General features: G+C 48.1%; 1 protein-coding gene across 1 annotated transcript in view; it reads right to left on the bottom strand.

The window, feature by feature from the left end:
- RAD54L2 (RAD54 like 2) overlaps positions 1 to 12,815 on the bottom strand; it is a 91,566-nt gene extending 78,751 nt beyond the window's left edge. Inside the window, exon 1 of the mRNA XM_075547441.1 lies at positions 12,645 to 12,815. The gene's annotated coding sequence lies outside the window, so the exon portion shown is untranslated. The remainder of the gene's footprint in view (positions 1 to 12,644) is intronic.
- Positions 12,816 to 16,031: the final 3,216 nt, after the last annotated feature.

Below are 16,031 nucleotides of genomic sequence, written 5' to 3'. Positions count from 1 at the left end.
CCAATGCTTACCCAACAGCACCCCAGGGCCCCTTAGATAGATAGAACCAAACACCTTTGGTTCCTTGGTTTGGAGGCTGAGAATCATGGTCTAATGAACATCCCAGTTGACTGGTCTACTGTGTTCAGTGCTTTGGGTCTGCTTCCTAGTTCATGGCACCGTGCCTGAGGGTTCCAAAGTTCGCATGTGGCCTTCTGAGGCGTAGCCATCGGTCCCTCTGCACCAGGCAGAGGAGGAGGAGCTGGAATGTGAGGCTAATGGCCTCCATGAATAACTGCCTCCTTTGCAAAAGGGCTACTTGAAAGAAAAAAAAGGGTGGTTACTTGATACCCAGCTCCCATTACTGAACATTTGGACTAAAGATTTCATAGAAGACTCTTAATCAAAAGGGGCAAATGAAGAACAAGATTTCAAATTCTCAGGTACTAGACTTTCTGGAGCCATGGAGAGTAGATAGATAAACCCCTGAAACTATTGCCCTGAGATCATCTTTAATCTTTAAATTAAAAATATCCCTTGAAGTCACCTCAAGGAGAAAGACAATGTTTTGAAATTGATGTCAACAAGTGTACCATGTGCTTGACACAATGGATGGATGTACAGATTGTTAACATGTTGTACGAGCCCCCAATAAAATGATTTTAAACACACACACTCACACACCCCTTGAAGTCACAGCTGAAGCACAGCTTAAGAGTAGTGAGCATTTCTGCATGGCTGTTCTAGGATGTGTCTAAGGTAGCTCCCTGATGACTGCACAGGACCAGACTGACCACAGCACCAGTAAAGATGAGGCGGGACATTATGGGGGACCACTAGGGGAGGGGTGAGAAGGGCTGCACAGCTTGGAGGACGTATTATAATCAGTCACCAAGTTGCACATGAAGTGGCTGAATTGGGTATGTGGTAGTTACATAATCTGGTGTCAATTTGAGAGGATTCAGAGTGAGGGGGTGGAGTCTGGCCTGTCAATCAAGGTATAGCCAATGAGGCCTCTGTGGGCATAGCCTTCTGAAAATTCTGGGAACACCTGTATTTCCTCCTTGGAGGCGGAAGACACACACTCTCTCTATTCACTCCCTGGAAGACACTCTACTGACAAGACACATGGAACTACCCTAGCGCCTTTAGCTGGAGAAGCCACACAGAGACCCTGCCCGCGTTGAGATGCTTACACAGTACCACTGGATCCAAAGACTTTCTACCCACTGGCCTGTGATCGCCCTGCACGTGGTGTCATTGCATGTGTTTCGTGAGTGTGAATAGGACTTTATAGATTGGTATCAGACATATGGGCTAATATCAGACTTAGGCACTTGGGTTGGACTGGACTGAGATACTTTTTTTTGTTGTTAATATGCAAATTTTATTATTTACCGAGTACAACCACTTTTAACAAAAAACTATTTTTCTCATAGAAAAAATGTATACTGCCTAATACTAATAATAGACATTATATATGCATTTATATGATTAAGACATACACATACCATCACATTCCTAAATATGTTTTCATTTGTTTGAGGAACTGAACCAATTTTTTGAAGTTCTTGAGTCTCATGGGCCCACCATAGAGGTTAGAGCATCATTCTGTTATAATGAATAATATGTCAAGCTTGTTCTATTTGTTTGAAATGCCCAGTATCCAATTTTCTGTTAGCACACACATTACATGATTTAAGCAAGTAATAAATAGTATACATATGGATCTAATATTTCTAGGCAAATGAAAAACAAAACACCAAGATGATTAAGATTCGTATCAGATAAAACACTCCCAAGATAGTTTGTCTGCCATACATGTCCTGAGATACTTTCTTAATATATAATTACCATTTACACAAAACTCTCTCTTATACATGAGTTCCTTTTTAAAAAAAATTTTAATCATTTTATTAGGGGCTCATACAACTCTTATCACAATCCACACATACATCAATTGTGTAAAGCACATTTGTACATTCATTGCCCTCATCATTCTCAAAACATTTGCTCTCCACCTAAGCCCCTGGTATCAGCTCCTCATTTTTCCCCTCCCTTCCCACTCCCCCTACATATGAGTTTCTATGGATCTGTTTCTCTAGTCTACCCCGACTAACACAGCATATGTTTGCTGTGTACAGGCTCAACAACAAAACTATTTTTTAAAAGAACATTTTAAAAGCTTGATAATGTTTTAAGTGTAAATTGATAGAGCCTTTTGCAGCAAGTTTATAGCCTCTAGCAAAACTGCTTTTCCTCTAGCAAAATTTTAAACATATATAGCCTCTGACCAGAAATCCCACCTTCTACAAATTCATCCTAAGAAGTAAACAAATTATACCAAAAATGTACATGGCGAATACAAAAAAAGTATACAAAGCACCAGGGACTGGATTAACTATGATGGAAATAGGCAATGTAACATTATATAACTATTAAAGAATGAGAGATGGGGGAGGGAGGGCTGAAAAGGAGGTAAATATATAGAATGATGGCAACATATTTACAAATATGCTGGAAACAATTGATGTATGGATTGTTATAAGAGCTGTAAAAACCCCCAATAAAATGATCTTTTAATAAAAAATAAATTTTTAAAAATGAAATATGTAAGCCCTAAAGATGGAAATATGCTCCAAAAAAGGCAGAATTTTTTTAAAGCATTTTATTAGGGGCTCATACAACTCTTATCACAATCCATACATATACATACATCAATTGTATAAAGCACATCTGTACATTCTTTGCCCTCATCATTTTCAAAGCATTTGCTCTCCATTTAAACCCTTTGCATCAGGTCCTCTTTTTTTCCCCTCCCTCCCCGCACCCCCCTCCCTCATGAGCCCTTGATAATTTATAGATTATTATTATTTTGTCATATCTTGCCCTATCCAGAGTCTCCCTTCACCCCCTTCTCTGTTGTCTGTTCCCCAGAGAGGAAGTCACATGTAGATCCTTGTAATCGGTTTCCCTTTTCCAACCCACTCACCCTCTACCCTCCTAGTATCGCCCCTCACATCCGTGGTCCTGAAGGTATCATTCACCCTGGATTCCCTGTGCCTCCAGCTCCTATATGCACCAGTATACACCTCTGCTCTATCCAGACTTGCAAGGTAGAATTCGGATCATGGTAGTTGGGGGGAAGGAAGCATCCAGGATATGGGGGAAAGCTGTATTCTTCATCGGTACTACCTCGCACCCTGACTGACTCATCTCCTCCCTTAGACCCCTCTGTGAGGGGATCTCCAGTGGCCGACGAATGGGCTTTGGGTCGCCACTCTGCATTCCCCCCTTCATTCACTATGGTATTTTTTTTTTTATGATGCCTTATACCTGATCCCTTTGGCACCTCGTGATCGCACAGGCTGGTGTGCTTCTTCCATGTGCGCTTTGTTGCTTCTGAGCTAGATGGTCGCTTGTTCACCTTCAAGCCTTTAAGATCCCAGACACTATCTCTTTTGATAGCCGGGCACCATCAGCTTTCTTCGCCACATTTACTTATGCACCCGTTTGTCCTCGGCGATCATATCATGGAGGTGTGCAGCCAATGATATGATTTTTTGTTCTTTGATGCCTGATAACTGATCCCTTTGGGACCATGTGATCACACAGGCTGGTGTGTTCTTCCATGTGGGCTTTGTTGCTTCTGAGCTAGATGGTATCTTCAAGCCTTTAAGACCCCAAACACTATCCCTTTTGATAGCCGGGCATCATCAGCTTTGTTCACCACATTTACTTGTTCACCTGCTTTGGCTTCAGCAGTTGTGTCGGGAGGGTGAGCATCATAGAGTGTCCATTTAATAGAAGAAAGTTTTCATGCATTGAGGGAGTGCTTGAGTGCAGGCCCAAGGTCCTTCTGCCACCTTAATACTAAACCTATAAATATAGACACATAGATCTATTCCCCACCCTTATATATATATTTGCATGTATATGTCTTTGTCTAGACGTCTATAAATGCCCTTTGCCTCCTAGCTCTTTCCTCCATCTCCCTTGACTTTCCTCCTGCCCCACTACCATGCTCCGTCCCCACCAGGGTTACAGCTATACCTCTTCTTTATGTAACCTTACCCTTGATCATTCCCTACCAGGCCTGCCACTCCCCCCTCACCACCAATTTGGGTCCCATGTTGTTCCCTTGTCCCTGGGTTTGTTAACAACACTTCCTTACCCCCCCTACCTTCCCCTATCCCAAGTCCCCCCAGAACTGTCGGTCCCATTGTTTTCCTCCAGATAGTTCATCCAGTCTGTCTTATTTAGACAGACCTGTGGAGATAATAACATGCACGAAAACAAGACAGAGGAAAACAAAGCAACAGTATACAACCAGACAACAAAACACTGACAAAGAACAAAACAAAACACATCAAAAAAGAAAAGCTTGTAGTTAGTGAAATATGCTCCAAAAAAGGCAGAATTTTTTTTAAAAAGGAAATTACAGAAAATCACATGATCCCATTGGTTAAAAAATAATTCAATTTGTATGACACAAGCACACATGTTAATATACACTCTGGAAAAATTCTAGGCAAATACATCCCCAATTTATATTAGTTAACATTGAATTGTGAGATTGAGTTTCTTTCAGTAATTACAATCTCTGGATATTTTTACTGTTGCCATATTCTTGTGTGATGGGGGTGGGGGGTGGGGAGTCAAGAACTTTTTCTGAAAGTGAGAGACTCTGGAACATGAAAATGTGAGAAGAAAATGGGGAACGATGGGGAGCACAATCCTAAAGTCAGATTGCAGATCAGGCAGTTGGGGAAGGGTGGAGCCCCCATCTTTGGTTGGAGGGAATGCACAATGCTAGTGTGGAAGGCAGCTCCTCACTCACACATGACCGGTTACTCCAGACCCAAGACGGTTCTTGTACACCAGCCACAGTGCACTGCAGCACTGTTCCTAAAGGCTAACAGGTGGGAAAACACCCCTGCCCTGCAATAGGTGAAGGTATATACAATGTGGGCTATGCAGGAAATGATAATCAGCCGTAAAGGGAAACAAAGTCCCGATGCAAACCACAGCATAGGCAGACCTTGGAAACAAGGGTGGGTAGATGCTGATTGAACTACGTTGGTCACAAAAGTACAAACACTACACAATCCCACTTACTAAAAAGATCTAGACTAGGCAAATATATAGAGACCAAGGGTTATGAATAGTTACCCTGGGCAAGGTGGAGGGGTGGAGGGGTGGAAGGGAGAGCCATGCTTTAGACATCACTGGGTGTCTGTTAATAGTGGTCAAAAATTTGGCAACAAACCCAAGTGAGAATTGCACAGCACGGTTAATGTCATCAGAGTAACTGAACTGTCATGCAAAAGGATGCTGACCTAGCAAATGCTGTGCTCTGCACCAGCACGCCAATCAAGAGAAGGACGGAGTAGAAGGCAGAGCTGGAGCCTGAGGAAGAAGTGGGTGAGCCCTGGAAGACAGAGGCGGCTGCTGTGAGGATGGGGATGAAGAGGGCGAGCAGGTTCAGCTCCAGGGAGGCGCTGGGAATTGACGCCAACAGGAAAGCCCACTGTCCTGCGTTCCCCACCACACTGAGCAACCTAAACAGAAGCCGTGAAGGCAGCCAGCGGGAGAACTCCGAGAGGGCAGAGCAGCAAGTCAGGCAGGCATCCCAGCCTGGGTGGGGGAGAGAAAGGTGGAGGGATGGGGTGGAGGGGAGAGCAGAGGGCACAGAACAGAACCACGCCAACTCCATTTTCCTCCCAATTTCTATCCAATATCATGTTAGGAGGAAGTCTCCCTAACTTGTTTTGTCAACACATGGTACAGCCCAGGCTTGTGACCAGTGAATAGGGGGTCACAATGCTTCAAACGAAAAGCCATCTCCACCTGGTGCTGGCCGCTTCTCTTGACCACGCTGAGCTCTCGGGGTCCCTCCCCATCTAGCTCTCCCAGAGGGGTGATGGGGCTGTTGCTCAGAGCAGAGGCTGCACCCGGGGGGCACGCCCTTCATAACACGTACCCTCAGCATTGGAGGAGAGGCAAGGGTCACCCTAACGATACCCCATAAGGGCATCAAAAAGGCCCTACACTTGGAATGTACAAAGCTGGTATCCCGTCCCGGCTGTTCTCTGGGTTCTGTACACTTGAAAGCCAGCCACTTAACCCCTTTGTGTCTGCTTCTGGGTTTGGGGAATGAAGGGCACTGACAGGAAGGTTTCATAAACTCTGGCATCATGCACGTGAAGAATAAAGCAAGCAGTCTTCATATTCACCAGTGGTGCTCTAAAACCATTAGTTCTTGTTGGCACAACTGAGTCCGGTCCAACTCATAGCAGCCCTATGTACAGCAGAACAAAGCACTGCCTCACAATCACACTACGGTGCAGCCAGTGGGCCAATGCCTCTCAACCGTAGTCCTCCTCTCTTCCACTGACCCTCTACTTCAATCAGACCTAACGTCCTTCTCCCAGGGACCAGTCTCTCCCAACAACATATCCAAAGTACAGGAGACATCATGCTCACTTCTAAGGCGCATTCTGGCTGTACTTCTCCAGGCTGTTTTACTCTCTCCCACAGGCCCCTGTGAGAGAGTGTCGACCAAACTTCACGTAACAGCAACAAGCTCGGCCTCCGTTCCCTTTGCATCTCACGTTGATTTTTATCGTTAGCCTACGACGGCTGCTTCTCAAGCTCTCCTCCTCGCAGTCTGCGGTTTAAAACACACATGAAAGACTAGCAGCTCTACGTAGACACCGAAGCCTGCCTCCCTAGGTGACCTGATCAAAGTAGTGTGGAGCGTTAACTCTCAAGTTATCTGGCCACGAAGAAGAACCAAGAGGATGGCTGAACGAACTGGCAGAGTCTATTACTTCCTGGACACGTGCCATCACAGAGCTCACAGCCTGGGCAGCATCAGGATTAGGACAGTGCTGGCTGAGCTGCAACTTCCTAGTGCTAAACCCATTAACCACTTCCAACCAGACACCTGTGGCCCAGAGTGACCGGTCACTCCTCTGCACTGGAGGACAAAGCACTCTGAGTAGTACATGCCAACTGCAGACACAGATTATACCAAGCGTCACACCCTTCCCTAAAGGAAATGCTGGCAAAGCCCAACAAGGCCAACACAGTCTTCAGTCGCCATGAACATCTGGCAGAGGCATGGGGAAGCCAGGGCCAAGGGAGACACAGAGTCAGAGATCTCACCGCTGGAATCCCTCCCTGCCCTCTCACAAGCAGATCCTCCACCTGCTCATGGAGCAAATGTTTACCCAGCAGCCGCTCTGTGCCAGAGCTGGCTAGGTACGCACTGGGATAGAGATGCAAATAAGCCAAGTGCCTGCCCTAAGATAGGTCACAAAGTAGGCGTGGACAAATGCAAACACATCAGAACTAAACAATACAGTGCTAATGGCAATGGCCACACAAATGTGAGGCGCCCTCAGCTCGCCTGGAAAAAAACCAAAAAAGTCTTTGAAGACACGGTGGCACCTAAACTCTCCTGCTAAGTTGCAGCTTGAGAGTCAGCCAAGCATCAGAACTGGGAGAAACAGCAGCAGGAATCGCCTGCGCACACAAGGACCTTCAGGAGCTCATTGAGGCTTGCACACTGGAGGAAGTACCATAAGGGGCCGGCCAGAGGAAAGATCCAGTCTGGATCCAAGGTCCTTGTGAAACACTGGGGCAGAGATGCCAGGATCTAGATGGGCATGGGGTTTTACGGTCACAGAAATAAACCGTATTTACCTTCAACCACCCCGAAAGGAAAGGGGGGACAGGGGCTATAACCACGAGGGGAAGACTGGAAAGGATTTAGGGGTCATTTATTTCCAATCACTTTTCGCCTCTACTTATTTTTCTCTTGAATATTAAAAAACAAAAAACAACTCACTGCCAGCGAGTGGAGTCTCACAGCGCCCATTAGAGAACATTAACTATCCCTCCCCCGCCCCCACCCCACAAGGGAACAACAAACAGAAAACTTCTATGATAAAGCCTGTGAGCCTTCTGCTCATAAAAACATAGCTGAGCTGAGGGCTAGATTCTATCACAGTAAAATCTTTCTACCAATTTAGAGAAAGAGGACAAACTGTTTCAGCACCTGGTGCCTTCCAGACAGAAGACCAAAGTCCGGTCTCTGAGGCCAATAGAGAAAGCTAGAGGAATGCTCTGTCAGGGCCACACAGAGCACGACGCTGCCCAACCTAGGCTAGTGCTCTGTCAACGAGAGTGCCCACTTGTCCCCAAACAAGGAAAAGCACACTTACCTCCTGGCTTCTCCATAGAAACTGCCAGGAAAATAAACCTACCAGTGCCAGAATGACCTTGGACTCTGGAGTCGGGGCTGCTCTAGGGCTGAACAAAGACTCCCCATGGTCTCTCACCGGTCCAGCCCGCCAGCAAGTGCAGACAAGGGAACTGCGTCTCCCTCCCCGTCTAGCACCCAGCCACACTCCCACTCCCACTATGGAGAACAGCAGCTTCCCTGCTCTGCGCAATAAGAGGATTAAGTATGAACAGCAAGCAATTGACCACTCTCTGGGCCTGCTACATCCTCTCCAGTCCTCACCACAACCTGGCCAAGAAAATAACACTCAGCCCAGCTTACATACTGGGGAGGGGGGCCGGGCGGAGGCAGCTCCTGCAAATACTCAAAGTCTCAGAAACCCAAAGGGCGGCTCTGCTCTCACCTACAGGGTCACTGGGCATCAGAATCAATCGGATGGCAATATGCTTTTCGGTTTTGGGTTTTTTAAAAACAAACTGCATCTCCAAGGTCAAAAGGTGAGCAAGAGGCAGAGGTGAGATGACGCCAAAGACCATGCTATTTCCACTGAGGAAGAATGTTCCGAGGCTTCCAACAGTTAAGCCTACTTTCCAAGAGTTTCTGAAGTTGATTCACTTACCCAGAGGTAGTCAGAAACATTTGTTCCCATCATCATCTTGCTTTCAAAGCAACAAAATGAACCAAAGTTTTTATTTCCTCTGATGAACTGAATATGCCAGATGAAAAATGAGGGCTATTTTAAAGAACATAGTTATGATTCAACTTGATTTTAAATTTCATTTCTCTTTTGCCAAGATATATATTTAGAGAAAGGGAACAAAGGACAGAATTTCATTTTCCTGGATCAGAACAGATTAGCAACTCAAGCAAAAAATCCTCAGGTTTGTAATGTGATGCAGTAAAAACTGGGAGGCAAGTGACTTAAAGAACCCGAACCCTACCTGGACCATATTCCTCCTGCCAGCAGACACGGGAAACCAGATAAAGGTCTGGGAAAGCATTGACTTCTTGCTCCCAAAACCACTGTGGAAAGGAAAAGTGTGGCGGCTTCCTGGGGGGCCTGTCTTTGGAAGTAACCGCTCACCCAGACGCATACAGAAGCCAAACATTCTACCTTGTGGTTTTCCTACAAGAGGGCACTCCAAAGTTAACAGAAAACTCCAAATACCAGCCTCAAAGCCAGAGAGTCCATGCGGACTCCCAGCGGTCCTGCAGAACAGGGCAGCACTGCCCCGTGGGCTCCTGAGACTCTGTCACTCTCAGAGAGTAGACAGTATGGTCGTGCTCCTGAGGGCGCCCTTAAAGTTAGCAAGTGTGTTTCATTAAAATAATGCAAAAACAACCCCAAACCAATATGAGCACAAAGTTGTAGAGAAACCTTTGTCACAGAGACCTATAATCAATTGTCACTAATACAACTTTATTCAATGGCTTGCGGATGATGAAGTTTGTTGTACCTGAATCATCCCTTTACACTAGAGCCCACCTCTGAGCTAAGAGCCAACACTATTAAAATACCAAAATCACCATCATGGGGGGCGGGGGGGGGGGGTCAGCACAAAGTCTGGCACCATTCAGTGGATAATGGCTTATGAAACAGTAAATTACCTAAGACGGAAAATTTTAAAAGAAAACACACACACCGCACCATCCTAGGCAAATACAGAGATTAAGAGAAATAAAACCATCCCTGTAATCACTGGAGCAATCAGTACCACTGCAATGGTGAGGGGAGGGCGGCTCAGGACCTCGGTGCAGTGCTTGCTTCTGTTGCGCTGTGTCGCTGGGTCGGAGCCGATGCCGTGGTATCTAACAACGACAAGTACTCAGAACGTCCCTCCCATCTCGCCTCACAATTCCCCTCCCAGGCGCCAATGAAGCTGATCCTTAGAATCAGGAGAGAAGCAAATTCTAATTCTGTTTTCCTTCCGGTGCGCTCCCTTTGACATCTGTAGACAACACACCAACTTTTGCCCATATACAGAACTCTGGCACACCACTACAGGTCTGAGCCGGTGTTCTGCGTACCACCTGTGAATGACAGATTCACAAGAGGGCACGGGGCACAGACCAGATTCACGGACGGCAGCTAATACTGAAGTGACAGTCGCTAAGATTCAAGAGATTAACTGAATCGCTTTCTGGCAGCAGGAGAAACTGAAGTTCTGTGTATTTAGAGAGACGTAAACAACTTGCAACAGCATAAACTATTAAGGTAAAAACTTTTTGCTAGACTTGCACCTATTAAACAATGACACAGGCTTAGTGAAAATAGGCTTTAAAATCAATTTAGATTCAAAAGAACTTGACGGGAAGCCCTTTAAGTTTACTGTTGTGTGGTGTCTGGGTTTGTCCATCATCACGTGTCATAGCTACAGTGCTGGAAAGAAAGAATGAGTCATAATTCAAGAACAAAGGAGAAAAGAAAAACAAACAGAGAGGGGCTTTGGATCCAGATCTCACAATGGAACTTCTGAAGCCCTGCCAGTGTCCATCTTCTCAGGGGTCACCTGGGTCAACTGACAGCGTTCTACATCCTCCTCTGGTGAACAGAAGCCAGGGCCTTAAAAGCTTTCAAGCAACCATCTAAAATACAACTATCCGTCTCTTCCTGTTGGAGCAGAGAGAGAAGAAAGTCAAAGATTCAAGGAAATAAGGAGTCCAAAGGACTAAGGGACCACATAAACTGCAGCCTCCACTAACTGAGTCCAGAAGAAGCAGGGTCACCCAGCCATCAGAGCCGGCCACTCTGATGGGAATCACAACAGAAGGAAAACTGCAGAACAAGGTCACTATCCTACAACCGACTAGACTTACTAATCCGCTAACAGACCAGTCGAACCCCACAACTCAAGCCCTTACACAACTTTCAAAGTGGAACCGAACCCAACCCGGGAGTTCACCTTTCAGTCAAACAATAGACCAACCTACAAAATTAACAGTAACCCACGAGGAACGTGCTCCCAAGAACAATCAACCAAATGAGACCAAAAGGGCAACCTTTGCCCAAAAACAAAGTTCAGAAGCCAGAAGGGGAGCCAATAGAAACAGGGAGCCCAGTGAGGAAGCGGAAAGAATGGTGTGACATTGAGGAAATGGCAACTAATGTCACAGAACAAAATGTGCAGAAAATGTTAACAGCAAACTCCAAACTCGCTGCTGTGGAGTCAATATTGACCCACAGTGACTCCATAAGGCAGGGTAGACCTGCTGCTGGGAGTTTGCCAGCTGCTAACTGTTTATGTGAGTAGAAAGTCCTGTTGCCCTACCCCACCCCATTCCCACCCTGTGGGAGAGTTGCTGGAGGTTTCAAACTGAACTTGCTGGACGCAGTGCTCCCATAAAATGTTCGGTGGGAAACTTAATTTGTTCTGTAAGCTTTCACCCCATCTAGTCAGTAAAGGAAACACTCTGATTTGAAGGAGTCGGACTTCTGACTTCTGCTCAGAAACAAATATCCATTTCGCTCCCAAGAGCCCCTTCAGCCCTCGCCACCTCATTGCCTAACACCAGTACAGTCAGCCACACCAGCCAGCAAGAGGCAGGAATTCTAGCAGATCTGAGTCACCCACTCCTCCGCAGTAAGAGGTCATTCTCTATAGGAGAGCCCACTCCGTAGAGTTCCCTTGTTCATCTCCCAGGCTGCCTCCCCCAAAGCTCACGAAAATCTGCTTCCCCAGCCTCAGCTGCCTACCAACGGTCTCTGCACTCCCCAAGCCTGCCCAGCACCCACCGGCCTCACACTAACATCAAGGCAGCCGGCATTCTTCAACACGACATTCTTGTGACAAGTTCTCTTCCTGAGAACCTCTTGATACCAAAGGGGAGCCGGGGGCCCCGAGTATGCAGCTCTTTGCCCAACTCCCCTCTGCCTACCTGAGACCTGCCTCTCCACCCGCTACCCTAAAGAAGCTGAACTCTCACAGCCGCTTCTCCGCACAGCCGGACCCCAGTCGGCCACATTTGCAGACCCCGGAAGAAACGACGCGTTCTGGCACACTTTAAAGATCAGGCACAGAGGACCCCCCACCCCCACCCCAGTAAAATCCAATCACAAGCCTCGCACCCACACCCCGCGGCACGGTCAGCCTCCGGGAGGGCAGCATCCAGCGCCAAGAGGGCACACGGCCCCTAGCCTAAGTCTCCGCGCCCCTACAACTTCTTTTCGCGGCTACAAGACTATCGAGCTACCCAGGCCCCGGTCGAGGTCAAGACCCACCCCACCCCCCGCCAAGCCTCCAGGCACTCGAGTTCCCCCCCATTGCACTCAACGCCCCCAGGCCCTCGCCGATGGGACCCGTTTTCAGCCCCGCGTAGCCGTGCGCCCGGGGCCTGGGCCGCGTCCCCGCTCCGCCCCCATTGTTGCGGGTCCCGACGGCCCGGCGAGGAGAGGGGGGCCAGTGCCGGTCCTCACCTCCCGCGCCGCGGCTCCGGGCCGCGCCGGACCGGCTAAGGCCGGGCGACTTCGGGCGCTGCAGGGGCGGCCTCGGCGTGTCCGCGGGGCGAGGGCAGGCGCGGCGGCCGCGGCGGGAAGCAGCCGGCCAGGCCCGGGCGCCGCGGGCTGGCTCCGGCGGACCGTCGCTCTCCTCCGGCGGTGGCGCTCGCAGCCTCCGCTCGCGGTCCGACCCAGAAAGCGTCCCCCTCCCGGGCCGCGGGCCGCGTCGTCCGGGCGGGAACCCGTGCCGCCGGCACAAAGGTTCCGCTGCGAGCCTGTCCTTCCCCCGCGCGCGGTGCAGCACGATTCCTCCCCGGATGGAGCCATGGATCTGCTTCGGAGGGTTTATTTTTATTCCGGGAATGAAGGCGGCATGAAAACCCCAGGCCAGAACGTTCCCGTCCTGGGAGTCGTTCCAGGGGTGTGTGGGACAGGACGGGTTTGCACCCCGCCAGCCAGCAGCAAGGCACTACTGGCCGCTTAGTGGTCAACTGCATCTGGCTTTCTCATCACCTCTCACTTGACACTTTGGGAATGGTTGCGATTGAATAAAGTGACGAAAATATCCTAGTACAGAGATCATGAAGTTCGCCATTAGGAAGCGGTCACTGTCAAGACGGCTGCTAATGGTTGTTGCTACCCCCGAACGCCTCCTCCAGAGATTGTGTGGACGCTGGTGGACCCTGAAGTTGATGAGCATCGTGTCTTGCCTGCCTGTTTCCACATGGAAGAGAAGCGGGAGCTCCCCGGGGCTTTCTCATCTCTGACTCTCAGCCTAATGCTAAAGCATGCAGACTCTCCTCCTTTCTCACTTAGGTTCAGAATGGCTGCCACGTGGATCCCATTCACTAATGGGAGTTTATCCTATTGGCTCTCCCCCTGTTCTCTTCCTCCCAGGGAGTAAACATTGGCAAGATGAAAACGTTCAGGAAAAGGGTCATTTTCTACAGTCTTCCCATAAAATCAGGCGGGGAAGGAAATATATTATTCCTACCACCTCCCTTTCTTCTGGGCTTTCCCACCTCTAGAGTCCAGATATGGCTATTCTGGGAGCAAACTCAGTTAGGAAAATACAGGTGTGCCCCCGACCTGGGGGAACTTAAATCTCATTGGGAATGTGAATCCTCAGAAAGTGCTCCAAAAAGTCTCACAGCGTTCACATGTTCTCAAATATTTCCATTCCCACTTATTCCCTTGGCTCTGGAGCTCTGGAAAGTTTGCCTCGATATTCTTTCCCCTTATCGGAAGCTACTATCCAATTGTTAGTATATGTGCCCCCTGAAGCAAGCACTGGAAGCTACTCTCCAGAAAAGCCCTGGAGTCAATTGCAGATGAGCCAAAGTTTGACACTGTGTCTACCTCACAATAGATTAGATTTCTGTTTTGTTTTTGTTCTAATCTAATAGATTAGATTTCTTGTTTTTTAAATGAATGTTTTCTTGTGAACTGGGTGGGGGTAGATTTCCATTTGGGGTTATCCTTCAGAGGTGGGGAGAGGTATCTGTTTGGGTATCTGTGATAGATCCTTCTAAGGGGCGAGGCTGAGGGGTGGGGTACGAAGTATGATCAAAGCCCCTGGAGACCCTCTCAAGTAAAGAAAACTTCCTTCTGCGCGATTGGGAGGCCTAGGATGTCTCGAAAGTCGGCTTGTTTCCCTCATCACCCTGAGATCAGCCCTCTGTCCCCTGCCTGTTCACTGTCTTACATTTCCCCAGTAATTTGGACTGTCTGAGTGAAAGACATTGGGTTGAAGTAGATGCAGAGGAGAGTCTCAAAGATGACCACAGGGAGGATGTGTTAGACCGGAGTTGACTAGAGAAACAAATCCAGAGACACTCATCTATGTATAAGAAAGAGCTTTATATCAAAGAGTGACTGTATATTAAGAAAACAGCACAGTCCAGGTCAACTCCGTAAGTCCGATATCAGTCCATAAATCTGATACTAGTCCATAAATCCCTCCTCAGACTCTCAAAACCACATGCAATGATGCAAAAAGATCACAGGCAAGTGGGTGCTAAGTCTTGTGGATCCAGTGGTGGTGGAGGCATCTCAGCACTGGCTCGAGGGTCTCCACATGGCTCCTCCAGCTCTCTGAGACTCTTCAACAGGAAGGTGGAGCAGAGTGAGGGGTTCTCACAGATCTCAGCAAGTCTCCAGGTGGCTTATCAACAGGAAGATGAAGGCAGAGAGAGGGAGGCCAGCCCCCAGAGAGCCATTTATCTCAGTTGCCTTCCAATCAAGCTGCAACCTGATTGAGAGGCTAAGCTCCACCTCTTCACTCTTAAAACCCTCAAGTTCACAGGAAATGATGTAACCACCGCAGAGGAAAAAGAGACCAAGGATGCTGCTGAGAGACTTGAGAAGGAAATCTTGTTTAACCCCTAAAAGACGCAAAGCACCTGTACAGATTCAACCAGCAAAGACATCCACATTTACCTTCCTCTCCTGTCACTGAGGTGAGACCCAGGCTGACTCCCTCTTCACAGGACACCATGTCCCTCTCTGACATAATCACTCGTTTGCTCTCCCTGAGCTCCCCTGACTGATTGGGGTTCACAGCCAATTGTGAACCCAATTTCACTGGCAAATAAGATCACAAAAATTGCACCCACAAAATTTTGCAAGTGAAACATTTTTCAAAAGTGAATCCAAAGTCACTTGCTAGGAAACTGACTCTATTTGTAAATGGGGTGGTCCCCCTGTGGAGGCACGCACACACACTTGCCTATGGATGACTGCACCTTCAAGGGAGGTGAGAGAACTGTGACCTTCCTGCTGGAAGAAAGCAAGGCTCATCAGTGGCCGATGAATCACAGCTAGGTCTAGGCCTCTTCGTCTCCATCAACTCAAATCTGAAAAGCCACCCTCATCCTCTCACCGGTTCCACCTTCTCCCCATTTCACAGGAGCTGGTCCAGTCCTTCCTCTGCCAGCGACACTTCCACAGATGTCCAGGGAGCTGATGACTATTGGGTTCTTTGGCTGTATAAGTCCAGGTAGACAAGAGAAAAATCCATAGACACTCGCATGGCTATAAGAAAGAGTAATTGTACTTTATGAAAACATCCCAGCCCAGTCTAGATCAAATCCATAAGTCTGATATTAGCCCATATGTCCAATACCAATCTCTAAAATCCTCTTCAGACTCACAAAACACATGCCAGTGGGTGGGAAGTCTTACGGATCCAATGGCGTTGTAAGCATCTCAGCACTGGCAGGGATCTCCATGGTTCCCTGTGCCTTGTCATCTGCAATATCTCCCAGGGAGTCAGCAGAAAGAGACAGTGTCTCCCGCCTCAAAGGAGGAATACCGGAGTTCCCAGAATCTCAGGAGAAGGCCATGCCCATACAGAGGAGAGGCCTC

Source organism: Tenrec ecaudatus, chromosome 4, assembly GCF_050624435.1.
Source record: "Tenrec ecaudatus isolate mTenEca1 chromosome 4, mTenEca1.hap1, whole genome shotgun sequence".
In the NCBI taxonomy this organism is placed as follows: domain Eukaryota; kingdom Metazoa; phylum Chordata; class Mammalia; order Afrosoricida; family Tenrecidae; genus Tenrec; species Tenrec ecaudatus.
Note: the sequence above shows the minus strand (reverse complement) of the source record. Positions and strands in the feature narration are given on the sequence as shown.